Consider the following 15,342-nt stretch of genomic DNA (forward strand, 5'->3'; position numbering starts at 1 on the left):
TTATCATCTAGAGGAAATCAGCAGTTTGAGCTTTAGCTGGTCAAAATCTTTGCAACAAACAGAGTTTCTAGATTTCCATTCAAAAAGCCAGATATAGCCAGGTTCATGTAAAGGTTCAATTGAGGACTAGTTAGAAAAAGGTGACCGAGGCCTTGAATGCCTTGTCTAGCACTTTCTTCCCACACAGCCAGTGAAGAAATTCACAAGCAGTTTTTAATCAAAGTATTTGTAGGTAGCAATTTCCCTGCCTGTCCCCATATGCTCATACACTTGTGTGTCTGGCTGATACAATGATTTAAGTCACATCCTCTACTCTCAAGAGTTTACAGTCTAGGCAGGAAGAGAAATGCTAGCAAAAAAAAGGAATATTCATAAAGGGGGCATAAACAAGTGAAAATGATGCAACAAGGAGACAAGTCAAGAAGTTTCCCTGTGCAGTCAAAGAAGATCTTAAAAAAGAGGAAAACTTTGATCTGAAACTTGAAGGCTTGGCAGAATCAATGATGATAATAAGAATGTCAACATCTATTGATCACCTATCATGCATCAGGCACACTGCATGATGATCTGAACTCAGCCTCATAGCCATCCAACAGAAGGGGCTCAGGATGACCATAGACTTAGAAAATGGTAGAAGTTGAACCCAGATCGGTCTGACCCCTTGTTATATTCTATATTCTCAACTCTTATGCAGCACTGCCTTTTGAAATAGACGCTGGCAATGAGGTTTACCAATATTTATTTTTCAGCTAACAGAGCAGCTCAGGTTTTGCAGGCGATTGACTAAAGAAAAGGAACCCCACTCCTGGGCATAACATTATCGGAAAGGATACATCCTCCCCAATGTTCATTCCAGCACTGTTTAGAATAGCCAAGACTTGGAAGCAACCTAAGTGTCCTCTGACAGAGGAATGCGTAAAGAACATGCTGTGCATATATACAGTGGAATATCACTCATCCGTGAAAAGGAATGAAGCAGTGCCATTTGCAGCAACATGGATGGGCCTAAAGATTTTCATATTGAGTGAAGTAAGTCACACAGAGAAAGAGAAATACTGTATGACATCACTTACAAGCAGAATCTAAAAGGAAATGATACAAATGAACTTACAAAACAGAAATAGACTCACAGACTTAGAGAACAAACTTATGGTTGCTGAGAGGAAGGATGGGGGGCAGGGATAGTTAGGGAGTTCAGGATGGACATGTGTGAAGTAAAGTGTTAGTTGCTTCCATCATGTCTGACTCTTTGTGACACTCCATGGACTGTAGTGACTCCAGGCTCCTCTGTCCACAGAATTCTCTAGGCAAGAATACTGGAGTGAGTAGCCATTCCCTTCTCTAAGGATCTTCCCAACCCAGGGTTCAAACCCACATCTCCTGCACTGCAGGCAGATTCTTTACCATCTGAGCCAGCTGGGCAGCCCATAGACATGCACATACTGCTATCAATATATTTTAAATGGATAATCAACAAGGACTTACTGTCTAGTGCAGGGAACTCTGCTCAGTGTTATGTGAAAGCCTGGATGGGAGGGGAGTTTGGGGGAGAACGGATACATGTATGCGTATGGCAGAGTGACTCTGCTGTGTACCTGAAACGATCACAACAAGGTTAATCGGCTATACTCTAACATAGAATAAAAAGTTTTTCCCCCCCAAAAAGGAATCCCAGACAGGAAAGACTTTGTATGGACTGAATAAAGCAGGGAGGGACTGGATGTGAAATTTCAAGCAATGGATGCTGCAATCGTTTGATCACCATGCGACAACTTTGCCACCAGGAACATATGAGAAATAAGCAATCACCGTGAGTGAGCTACCCAGAAGTGTCACCAGGGGAATTTCAGTAATAAAGAGAGATGAAAACTCCTGCAAAGGGAAAGGGAAAGAAAAAAATGGGGCACTAAAGATTAAAAGAAGGCTTTGAAAAGCACTGTTGATAAATACAGCACACTGGCAGGGGCGGGGGGGTGGTGTTTAATATATGTCATATATAGTTTATGCTTCTATATAGGTAAAGACAAACATGTATGCATGAGTGGTTATGTGATGTAAATATTAAGTTTAAAAAGTCATATGGCACATACATATATATTTGAAATAATGTTTCAACATTTATATATTGGTGTGATACTCCTGTGAAATCCTAAATAAAAAAATCTGTGAGAATTAATGAGATCTTAAAACAAAGGTGCATGGTACCTCTGCTCCAGGAAGACAAGTACTATATAAACACCAAATATTGTAACAAGTCCTTCTCGGATGGGACTTGGGGGAGGAATGTGGCTAGGCATAAACAGAGTTCATTGCAAATTCTTCTCTTCTAGAAAAGAGAGTTTGGGGGGACTTACCTGGTGGTCCAGTGGCCAAGACTGCATTCTCAATGCAGGGTGCCCACAGTTCAACTCCTGGTCAGCATAAATCCCCCATGCTGCAACTAAGGATCCTGCATGCCACAGCTAAGACCTGCTGCAGCCAAATAAATAAATGTTTTTAAAAAAGAAAAGAGAGACTCTACGGAAGAAGGTGAGGGTGGGATGATTTGAGAGAATAGCACTGAAACATGTATATTACCATATGTGAAACAGATCGCCAGTCCAGGTTCAATGCATGAGACAGGGTGCTCAGGGCTGGTGCACTGGGCTGACCCTGAGGGATGGGATGGGGAGGGAGGTGGGAGGAGGGTTCAGGATGGGGGACACATGTACACCCATGGAGGACTTATGTCAATGTATGGCAAAAACCACTACAATACTGTAAAGTAATTAGCCTCCAATTAAAATAAATGAATTTTAAAAAATAATAAAAAGAAAAGAGAGTTTGAGCAAGATGCTACTGTGGTTGATTCCTTTAGAAGCTCCTACCGTGAAAGCGAAGTTCATTATAAACCCAGTCCCACTGCCCTGTGGGCCAGTGCAGGGGCCACAAGTCTTCCTAGAGGAGTGGGATTCTACTCTGGGGACACATTAAAGGTTCCCAGAGCCTTTCAAAAGAGGAGGGGTGTGAACTGTAAAATTCTCCAGGGAACTCCATGTAAGATTGAGGTCCTCTGACCTAGAATGCATTTACCTAGAATAATTATCCAAAAGCCAACAAATGAGAAAATAAGATCATAGCATCCTTTAACCTTTGGGGCAGAAAATGGTTTGTTTGGACACTAAACCACCAAATTTCTCACACGGGTCACAATGACAGAGAGAAAGTTCAAGGTTAGCAGGAGAAATAGCAAAGGGCTATGACATAAGAGACAGGATGGTGGGCTCTAGGAGATGCTAGGAGCCCAGTGAAGGGTGCTCAGTCACTCAGTCACTTTGGACTCTTTGTGACCCCATGGACTATAAGCAGAGACATTACTTTACCGACAAAGGTCCGTCTCATCAAGGCTATGGTTTTTCCTGTGGTCATGTATGGATGTGAGAGTTGGACTATAAAGAAAGCTGAGCACTGAAGAATTGATGCTTTTGAACCGTGATGTTGGAGAAGACTCTTGAGAGTCCCTTGGACTGCAAGGAGATCCAACCAGTCCATCCTAAAGGAGATCAGTCCTGAGTGTTCATTGGAAGGACTGATGTTGAAGCTGAAACTCCAATACTTTGGGACACCTGATGCAAAGAGCTGACTCATTTGAAAAGACCCTGATGCTGGGAAAGATTGAAGACAGGAGGAGAAGGGGACGACAGAGGATGAGATGGTTGGATGGCATCACCGAGTCAATGGAGGTGAGTCTGAGTAGACTCTGGGAGTTGGTCATGGACAGGGAGGCCTGGCGTGCTGTGGTCCATGGGGTTGTGAAGAGTCGGACACGACTGAGCAACTGAACTGAACTGGACTATAAGCCCACTGTCCATGGTTCCTCTATTCATGGGATTTTCCAGGCAAGAATGCTGGAGTGGATTGCCATTTCCTCCTCCAGGGGGTCTTCCTGACCCAGGGATCGAACCTGTGTCTCCTGTATCTCCTGCATTAGCAGGCAGATTCTTTACCACTGAGCCGCCTGGGAAACCTTCCTTTAGGTCACTGGCTTTCAATGCTGCTACCAGAAAAGCTGCATTCCATTTCGCATTTCCTTGCTTCTGTCATTGTTCCCTGTTGTTGAATACCTACAATACTGAGTCCAGTGAAGGCAGAACTGAGCTAAAGAGTCAATGATGCAGAACTAATAGTAAGGAACTAGGAAATCTGGGGGAAATAGCAAGGAAAAACTGTAGGGTAGTCCAATTAATTCTGACAGCCTACAAATTCCCTCTGTCGGCAGAACATCTCAAACTTCTCTAATAGTAAGACTCTACTAGGATTTATTTTTAAACATTTTTTCATTTATTTGGCTGCATCAGGTCTTACTTGTGGCACATGGCCCTTTACAAGATCTTCCATTGCAGCTCATGGACTCTCTAGTTGTGGCACATGGGCTCGCAGTTATGGTGGCTGGGCTCAGTTGCTCAGCAGCATGTGGGATCTTACTTTTCCGACCAGAGATCAAACCTGTATCCCCTGCATTGCAAGGTGGATGCTTAATCACTGGACGACCAAGGGAAGACCCAGAGTATTTGTTAAACATGGTAATTCCCAAATGACATCTCAGAGTTTCTGGATCCTAGTCTCCAAGGAAGATAGCTGGGAAGCTCTATGTTCAATGAGCACCCATCTGTAGTTCTTAATGCACAACTTGTCAATTTATGTCTAAGCAGCTGCATCTGACACCCAAGATAAGGACACCAAGTCGAACCGAGTGCCCAGTAAGCACTCCTCTATTTCTGAGTTGATCGGGCCTGGCATTGACACACAAAAGATTGTCCACCTATTGAGTTCTTTCCTCTACCTTCTTCAGAAGCAGGAATCTTTAGTCATCGATTTATGCTCAAACTTTGATTCTAAATTCTTTCCTCATTTTGAAATGCTCTAGGATTTTAAACATGTAGCAAGTCACCAGGTAATATCGCTAGGTAAGCTGATTCCAACATAAGGATTGCTTTCCTAAGGAAGCAAACAAAATCATATACTCGAATCAAGACTTAAATTGGTGCAGAATTTCATAGGATCTCAATTTTAAATCCCCACATCTGTATTCTCACCCCAATTAGGTATAAGAATGAGAATTGAGAAATGTACTTTTCAAGGTTTGATATAAGCATAGTGAATGAAGACTTCATTGCTACTTACTTTCAGGCAAACTAGCACCAAAGAGACTAGATCTTAGAGTCAAATGAACACAGGTACTGACTATGGCTCCTGTTTCCTTCATGTATTTGAGCACATACACCCTAGTCAAGATGAAATGAACCAGAGGAAAATCAGAAGAAACACAATTTCTAGTCATCTTGCTGAATTGGCAGCAAGTTCCAAAAATGTGAACCTTCTGGGAAAATAGTAGCAATAGATCTGAACTTCTTCAGAACACCTCCCCAAAGCAGGCACTATTAGAGGGTCCTATTACACTCACATGGTTATTGTATGTAGATAGGCTAAGAAGGTAAAGCTAGAGCTTTCCAGGTGGCTCAGTGGTAAAGGTTCCGATTGCCAATGCCAGAGATGCAGGTTTGATCCCTGCATGGAGAAGATCCCCTGGAGGAGGAAATGGCAACTCACTCCAGTTTTCTTGCCTAGATAATCCCATGGAGCCTGGTGGGCTACAGTCCATGGGCTAGCAAAGAGTCAGACCTGACTGAGGGACTGAACACGCATGCATGTAAGAAAGTAAAATAAACAAATGCCAAAATAAACAAATAAGACTCAGAAAGCTTTATTAAACTTTTAAGGCAAGGAGGAAAAAAGTTATAAGCTCATGGTCAACTAATTCTGTAACACATAATTAATTCATACAGATTTTGGCTGGAAAGTGCTCAGTGGTACCCTGAGATGTCTATTTGCCTCTAGCGCAAATCAACTGCAATTTCCCATCTATTTTCTCATCAACTTCACTTTCCTTGTAACACCTACCCTACATATGATATCTGCTATCAACCTAAAAACTCTCCTACGGTCTGCAACCTAAGATAGTCAATCTATAACAGGAATGTAGTGCTAGCATGCCCTTAGGTGGACTCTTCAACCTCTTTCTGTTCAATGTTTTCATTTCTTAAAAGAGACAATGAGACTGTGGCGCATGTAAAATTCCTGGGGAAAACAGGACACTGATGCAAATGAATAGTGCAACACTGGCAAATAAGTGCAACTTATTACCATACAGAATAATATGGGATATTATATCCCTAGAGAAGAGAATGGCAACCCATCCCAGTATTCTTGCCTAGAGATTCCCACGGACAGAGGAGCCTGGTGGGCTACACTCCAAGGGGTCACAAAGAGTCAGACACAACTGAGCGACATATATATAAAGGTAATTATAATTATTTTTATTTGGTCATCTTCTTCTTGAAGTTTTACTTTCTTTTAAAAAAGAAATCCATCCTTTAAATGTTAGAGAAAACTGACTTGATCTTCATGTTTCTTCAAGTTGGTATCTAGTCATACTAGTTTATCTGACCTGGTTTCAGCCAGGCTGTTGAACCTTCTTGCTGGGTTGATTTAAATCTTTTTTTTTTTTTTTGCAGGACGGGGTGGGGGGTGGTTCTCTCTCTCTCTCTTTTTTTTTTTTTGGCTGCACCCCGTGGCATGTGGGATCTTAGTTCCCTGCTGTTGCTGCTGCTGCTGCTGCTGCTACTAAGTCACTTCAATTGTGTCCGACTCTGTGCGACCCCATAGATGGCAGCCCACCAGGCTCCCCCGTCCCTGGGATTCTCCCTGATCAGGGATCAAACCTGCACCCCCTGCAATAGAAACACAAAGTCTTAACCACTGGACCACCAGGGAAGTCCTGAACTCACTTTTTAAAGTGGTAAAGAAGGAGGCAGTCAATCTGCTTTCCAACAAGAAAAGCAGTACTATTTTTTTCTACTATTCACCAATCATTCTTTCCACTTTTATTCCATTAGTGTTCCCTTTACACCAGACTACTCATGGGACTGAAGGCACTGCAAATGGACAGAGACCAAGGATCTTACATGGAAGAATCTGAGATTCCTACTCATCTCAGGCTCAGAAAATCTCAGAGGGAGACCAGATGAGTGTGATGTGTGTTTCTAACATCCATTTTCTACTCTACTAGCAGAAAATAAATTTTTATTTTGAACTCAATGAAAGATGATGACTTATATAATCCTTTGACACCCTTTAAACCAATAATCCTGCATAATCCTGGACAATATGACTACCAGGCAGATGTATCCTGCAAGTGGTCTCCAAAAGACTTCTAATCTTTAGTTTCAAAACTGGTCTCAAGTCTTTCTTTAAGATATGAAGTTTGAAGCATAGTAGAGATGCTTTCCCTTAGACATGATACCCTAATCACACATTCCTGATTCTACTATTCTCCTGAATGAGTTAAGACAGATCTTTATAATGATCCCCTTTATGTTGAGTACGCCTTGGGTGCACTGTCCTCTTCAGAAAGCAATGATGTCAGCTATTGGAATGGCTCCCCGAGGATCTTAAGTAAGGCATAGGTGCATTCACAGTCATGTCTGACTGTTTGTGACCCCAGGGACGGTAACCGCCAGGCTCCTCTGTCCACGTAATTTTCCATGCAAGAAGACTGAATGGATTGTTGTTTCCTTCTCCAGAGGATCTTCCCGACCCAGGGGTCGAACCCACGTCTCTTGCATCTCCTGCCTTAGCAGGTGGATGCCCTACCAGTGCACCACCTGGGAAGGCCTCTTAGGTAAGGAAATGGCCACGAACCTATTGAGTAAGCCTCCTCTTCACCTGATGGAATCAAAAAACTTCACGTGCCATGGATAGCCCCATTGCAAATAAAAAGCTCTCCATGTACATCCACAAAAGATCAAAGTTTGTTGCATATCTAACAAATCAAGTGATTACTCTGGTTTCTAGCCTTTAAGGAAGAAATTATTGCTTTTCTTTGTTTTTGGCCTCACAGCATGGTGTGTGTAATCCAAGTTCCCCAACCAGGAATCAAACCCACGCCTCCTTCAGTGCAAGCGAGGAGTCCTAACTACTGGAATACCAGGGAAGTCCCAGAAGGTACTTTCAAAATGGGAAAAAAATAGCAAAGTATATTTATTTAAGTAAAAATAAATAATGAAAAATAGAGAGACTTTTCATTCTGTCCCTTGCACAGCATTCTGGCGGGGGGTGGCGGGGGGGGGAGTAATTTTTTTCTAGGTTCCACGATGAAAAGGATTCTGTCCATTTAGTTTGCTAACTTGTTCAGTAGCTCAGTCATGTCTGACTCACTGCGACCCCATGGACTGCAATACTCTAGGCGTCCCTGTCCTTCAATATCTCACAGAGTTTGCTCAGATTCATATTCATCAATATTAGATATATGTAGTGATGTTTCAGAAGGTTTGTTTATGCACTAGTTCAGACAACTTTCCCTGTTACTTGTTCTTGACAAGTGAAAATTGCAGGGAAATAAAAATACATATCAAAACATGGAAAAAAATTCACATTCATTGAGCTGGTGGTGTTATCTAACCATCTCATCCTCTGCCACCCTCTTCTCTTTTTGCTTTCAATTTTTCCCATCATCAGGGTCTCTTCCAATGAGTCAGTTCTTTACATCATGTGGCCAAAGTATTGAAGCTTCGGCTTCAGTATCGTAGCACTAGCTTATAACATGCCCTGTTCTGTCCTTCTCTCTCTCTTATATGAATATATAAGTGTATATGAATATACACATATATGTATATTCTTTACTGATTCATTAAATCAGTAAAGAATAGCTAATAAATATATCAGTCTCCAGAGTGCAGGGATGTTTTTTTTTGAGATGTTCAAATGTTGGCCATACCACCTCAGCCAACAAAACAGCAAAGGTTCTAAACCCTGAACTTGAAAGCATTTCAGATAGACTCTGTTTTATAAAACCAGTCAGATAAAACTGACATCCATTTAATAATGCTACAACTCCTTTCTTAAATTGAAGCATCAAAACTGTCATGAAACAGATTAAATTTTATTTGCTCTAGAGGCATGGTTAATCAGAGTTCCCTCCCTGAAATATCTTAATCAAGCTGTGGCTCTGACCAGAACTTCTCTGAATTTATTCTGATCTAGGACTCTTGTCCCATCTGAGATTCAGCATGTAGAAATGGATGGCAAACTGAAGAATAAACCACTCAGGTTTTATGAGGGCTTCTCCTCTGAATACCACACTGGTCAGAGTTTCTTCTTGTCAGTTACTCTGGAAGGCATCATCACCACCACCTACCATGCCTAGCCCTGTATGGTCTTGGGAAGAATGTTAATGAACATCTGGACATGAGTCCTTTCACCATCCACTGCACAGTCAAAATCCAGCCGTCCCAGGCTGGACCTGGCCCAAAATATGTTTAATAGCAAGATAAAAAGACATTATAGATGGAACAAGCAAGCCAGCTTTACGGGGAAATTAGCCCTTTGTTAAGTTTCTCGACTTAAGAGGACATTACCCTGATAAATGTGTCATGAATCACTAATGTTGAATTTATCCAATTCCAGTTGGCAATCACAAAAGTCAAACCATGCTACTGTTTTGTCTGCCTGATTGTTTTTGTTGTTGTTTAAATCTGGAGTATCAGCTTTCATCTTGGATTAAAAAAAGGTGACATTTCAAACAGAATGCAAATTCACAGAAAAAAATTGCATAACTTGCAGTCTGTCAATCTAGTAGTCAACTGACATGAACGACAATGATGGGGAAATATCTGTGAATGAACATTAATTGTCAGATATATTTCAAGGGAAAATGCCGAGACTCATTGATTAGGATATGGATGGATAGACGGATGGATGAGAGTATAAAGTAATGAATATGAGATATCCATATAGACTATTTGGATTCAAATCCTAACTTTGCCACTTACTATCTCTGTGACTAAGAAAATCTGCATGAGCCTCAGTCATCTCTGTAAAATGAAGACAATGATGATGGTTCTATCTACCCCACAGAGTTCTGGTGAGAATTGAAGATTAAATGTGTTTTACAGCACTTAACATGTAGTAACGTGTAAGCCCTCAAAAACTGTTAGCTTTTCTAGTGATAGTTAAAAAGAAAGCCACATTTTACATAAAATCATGTTTCTTATTTCTTATATTTCTACAAACCTTTAGATTTTTCTATAAATTGTTCACATATTTTAAATCATCTGATCATCAGTACAGGCACATGACTTAGATGTAAGACATAGTTACAATAATTTGAGCATATGAGCAACCAACTGGGAGTTAATACACTTTGCATTAACTCAAATTAATTTAATGGAAAAACAAATACTACAGATCAGGACTCAAAACTTGGCTTTGCCAGTTAATTAACTCAGAGATTTTGGAAAAGTCACTTAACCTATCTAATCTCAGTTTCCTTATCTATAGAATATGATAAAATGATGACATGTTTATAACATTGCTATAAGGTTTGTCCTGTTATTCAATAAATATTTATGGTGTGCTTCTTATGCACCAGGCACTTTGCTAAAAATTGATATGATAAAGTAAAGCATTGCAAATTCCAGGCATTTCAAGCAATTGATACATTTTAATCACATTCATTGTTTTTATCATTGGTTGCTGTCCCAGAGATTTCATAGGAAGAGGACAGCATAACCAGATATTGAACTCAGAACTTGTTTTTTATTCATATAAAGACTTTAAAAAGTTTTCTAAAGGTCTCCTAATGGGTGAATAGTCACTAGAGTATTAGGGAGGCAAGAGTTCCTCCTGGACAGAGCATCTGGCAGCTGAAGGATGTGGATGAGTACAGACTTCAAACATGAGTTCATTTGTTTTCATTTTGTTTTGTTTTTACTTTAACTCAACAAGAAACACCCATTTGAAGGGAACAGTGTGATGCCTTTTCACAAGTGTGTGCACCCACATAATCACCACTTCAGTCAAGACATAGAACATTTTCATCACCGAAAAGATTCCCTCATGCCTGCTTGCCGTCAATACCTCCACCACTGTCCCCAGGCAACTATCAATCTACTTTCTTTCACTTTAAATTAGTTTTGCCTGATCGATAATTTCGTAAAATAGAATCGCACACTATGCAGTCTTCCTGTGTCTGAATTCCTCCACTAAGAATATTTTTGAGATTCATCCATATTACAGCACATATCAGACTTTTTTCCCTTTGTGTTGTTGACTAACCATTGTATGGATATGCCTTCGTTTCCTCTTCTATTCATCTGTTGATAAACATTTGGATGATTTTCAGTTTGGGGCAATTACGACTAGAACTGCTGTGAGCAATCGCTTTCATATGTGTTTTCATTTCTCTGGGGTAAATACCTAGGAATGGAACGCCTGAATCATAGAAGTGTGTGTTTGTGTGTGGGTTTAATTTAAAGAAAGTTCAAAAACGTCTTCCAAAGTGGCACTCCCACCGGATGCTAGCAGAATCCGAATTGCTCCACGTTCTTGCCCACTCTTGGGTTCACTTTATTTTACTTTTTAAATGTATTTTATTATTGCAGTAGAATTGAGTTATAATGTTGTGTTAGTTTCCGTGGTACAATGAAGTGATTCACCTATGTGTATACATACATCCCCACCTTCTTGAGCTGCTCTCCCACGCGCCGGCCACGTGCATCTAGGTCACCACTGCGCTGTGCTCTCTGCACTACCCAGCAGGCTTCCCCCTAGCTGTTTATTTCACTCGTGGCAGTGTATGTATGTCAGTCCCACTCTCTCCTCCTCTCCTCCATGTCCACAGGGACGTTCTCTATGTCTGTGTCTCTATCCTGCCCCGCAAACAGGGTCATCTGTACCATCTTTTCTAGATTCCATATATAGGCATTAATATATGACATTGCTTTCTCTCTTTCTGACTTACTTCACTCTGTATGACAGACTGTGACTCCATCCACATCACTACAAATGACGCAATTTCATTCTATTCTGTGGCTGAATATATTCCATTGTGTATATGTACCACGTCTTCTTTATCTATTCATCTGTCAATGGGTGTTCAGTTTCCTTCCTTATCTTTTACAAAAGGGGCAAGAATAAACAATGAAGAACGTATGATGGGTTTACTTTTCTTTAATATGTTTTTTGTTTACTGAATGATAATTGATTTAGAGAAGTTTGTTGTTTTCTGTCAAACCTCAACCTGAATCAGCCATAGGTATACATATATCCCCTTCCTTTTGAACCTGACTCCCATCTCCTTCCCCATCCGACCCCTCTAGGTTGATACAGAGCCCCTGTTTGAGTTTCCTGAGCCATACAGCAAATTCCCATTGGCTATCTATTTTACATGTGGTAATGTAAGTTTCCATGTTACTCTCTCCATACATCTCACCCCCTTCTCCACTCTCCCCATGTCCATAAGTCTGTTCTCTTTGTCTGTTTCTCCATTGCTGCCCTGTAAATAAATTCTTCAGTGCCATTGTTATAGATTCTGTATATGTGTGTTAGAATATGATTGTTATCTTTCTCTTTCTGACTTACTTTACTCTGTATAATAGGTTCTAGGTTTATCCACCTCATTAGAACTGACTCAAATGCATTCCTTTTTATGGCTGAGTAATATTCCATTGTGTATATATACCACTACTTCTTTATCCATTCATACATCGATGGACATCTAGGTTGCCTCCATGTTCTAGCTATTGTGAATAGTGCTGCAATGAACAATGGGATACATATTTAATTTCCAAAATATACAAGCAGCTCATACAACTCAATAACAGAAAAATAGACAATTCAATAAAAAAGTGGGAAAAAGACCTAAACAGACTTTTCTCCAAAGAAGACACATAGACGGCTAACAAACAGATGAAAAGATGCTCAATATCACTCATTATTAGAGATAATAATCAAAACCAAATGAGCTGTCACCTCACACTGGTCATAATGGCCATCATCAAAAAGTCTACAAACAACAAATGCCGGAGAGGGTATGGAGAAAAGGGAACGCTCTCGCACTGTTGGTGGGAATGTAAATTGATACAGCCACTATGGAAGACGGTATGGAGATTCCTTAAAAAACTAGGAATAAAACCACCATATGACCCAGCAATCCCACTCCTAGGCATATACCCTAAGGAAACCAAAATTGAAAGTGGGTTGACTTTTAATGGGCAGAACTGTTGGTGCCAAACAAAGCCAAGGGATCTTCGTGGGTACATACAAAGGACTCTCAAAAGCCCCCAGGATCCCTTTTCTGTGTGCGCCTATAAGGGAACATTTCTAAGGTCTTCCCTATCAACTCACAAATCCCAGAAACCTTTCAGCACTAAATGAAGAAAGCAAGCAAATGGCACACAGATGAGAAGGAGAAACTGAGGACAAGAAGATTGAAAAATAGACTATCCTAAAAAGAGACAAGTTGCAGCTACCATGGACCCATGTGAAGCAGAGCGTGGAAAGCAAAGCTCCACAATATTTCACAATTATTTTCATTAAATGTTTATTCACAAAACAATAAGATGCCCCCCCAAAAAAAAAATCCTAGATAAGAGATCTTTTTCCAGTGGATTCCATGGGGAGGTTTTTGTTACCCTTATGATTAGGTTTTGCTCAGACATTGAGGACTTGGCTGTAGCCGACAAGGGCTCTTCATTAGCTTGCCACTAAGAATGTAAACACTGAAATCGGTTATTTTAGGGTCAGGCACTGGAAAAGATTCTAATAAAATAAATTGACCAGCTTCCCACGGATGAGAAAACTCTAAAACCTGATGGCTTTTTGCTGGTAACTGCAGCTGTAAATTCAGGCAATCCAGGATAAATGTCGGCCTCCTTTCTGGGATAAAATGCCTCTATCAAGCTACAAAAATATCATTAAGAGAGGTATGGAATTGCTGCAGGGAGAAGCATGCAGGCCTTCTCCTCTCCTCTCCTGATCTCCTTAAAGCAATGCCAGATATGATGGATTTTGTATTATTAATACCATTGTGCCCACATCGGATTTGAAGATGCAGGGACATGCATCTATATTTAATTTAGGTGTCTGTCTGTTGATGTGGAAAGGGGGATATGAATGGCCGGTGGGAACAGTTCCCTTTATTCAATCATCCCGAACACAGTCATTTTACACGCTTTGTGCTCCTTTACGTCTTTTCGTGTCTTTAGCACATATTCATTTATTTAACAAATCGTAATTGAGTACCTAGGTGCCCTTCCAGAAGCTGGGGACAGAAAGAAGACAAGACAAAGTTTCCATACTCATGGAATAATCATATACATGGGAAGACATGTAATGAACACACCATTGAACATGTAGAAACTATTAAAAAGGACAAGAGAGGGACTTCCCTGGTGATCCAGTAGTTATGACTTTACCTTCCAATGCAGGCAGTGTGGGTTCCATCCTTTGTTGGGGACCTAAGATCCCATATGCTTTGGGGCCAAAACTCCAAAACATAAAAAAAAGAAGCAATATTACAGCAAATTCAGTAGACACTTTAAAAATGGTCCACACCAAAAAAATCTTCAAAAAAATAAGAAAAGAAAAGATGGGTAAGGCAGATAGAAAGTGCCTTGAGGAGCATGCTTCGCGATAGCTATTGGTCAGGGAAACTCTCTCCAATAAGAGGACGTCTAAGTAGAAACACGTGAGCAGAAGAAGTCATGACGATATTAGGGAAATGACATTCCGGGCAGAGGCAACAGCCAGGGCAACATGGTCAGCCCAGAGCCCTGTAAGATTTTTAGTACAATAGGTGTATAGAGTGGGAGAGAGAGTAAGAGAGAATCCCAGGAAAGACAGGAGATGAGTCTGGAGATAATGCTCACATGATTCTTAAGGAGTCTAATGAATCTATATGAGGTCTTCAGAAAAGCCACCCTGGCTGGGACAGGGTGCCTCCATCAGTAGACACAGGCCACCTTCAAGATAAAAGGGTGAATTCACTGAAGGTCTAGCTCAGGTGTGTGCACGCCAAGTCGCTTCAGTCATTTCAGTCCTTGTGACACTGTGGACTGTAGCCCACCAGGCCCCTCGCTCTGAGGGGATTCTTCAGGCAAGAATACTGTGGTTGGTTGCCATGCCCTCCTCCAGGGAATCCTCCTGACCCAGGGATGGAAACCATGTCTACTGTGTCTTCTATACCACAGGTGGATTCTTTACCACTGACCCACTGGGGAAGCCCCCCATCAGTGAGAGATTTCTAAATAATAAAATCATAAATATCAGTAGGACACAGATTTTGTAGGGCCTTGGATGGCAGGCAGAGGAGTTCAAATTTTATAAAATGAGGATCAGAAGTCATTGAAGGTTTTGATATATGGTAAAGGTGTTTAATCTTATAGACATATCCAAAACATATTACAATTGGGAGAAAGGAGAAGTAGTTACCAGGCTACAGGAGAACAGAGACCAAAGCATAGG

The sequence above is a fragment of the Oryx dammah genome, unplaced genomic scaffold (assembly GCF_014754425.2).
Source record: "Oryx dammah isolate SB20612 unplaced genomic scaffold, SCBI_Odam_1.1 HiC_scaffold_16, whole genome shotgun sequence".
In the NCBI taxonomy this organism is placed as follows: Eukaryota; Metazoa; Chordata; class Mammalia; order Artiodactyla; family Bovidae; genus Oryx; species Oryx dammah.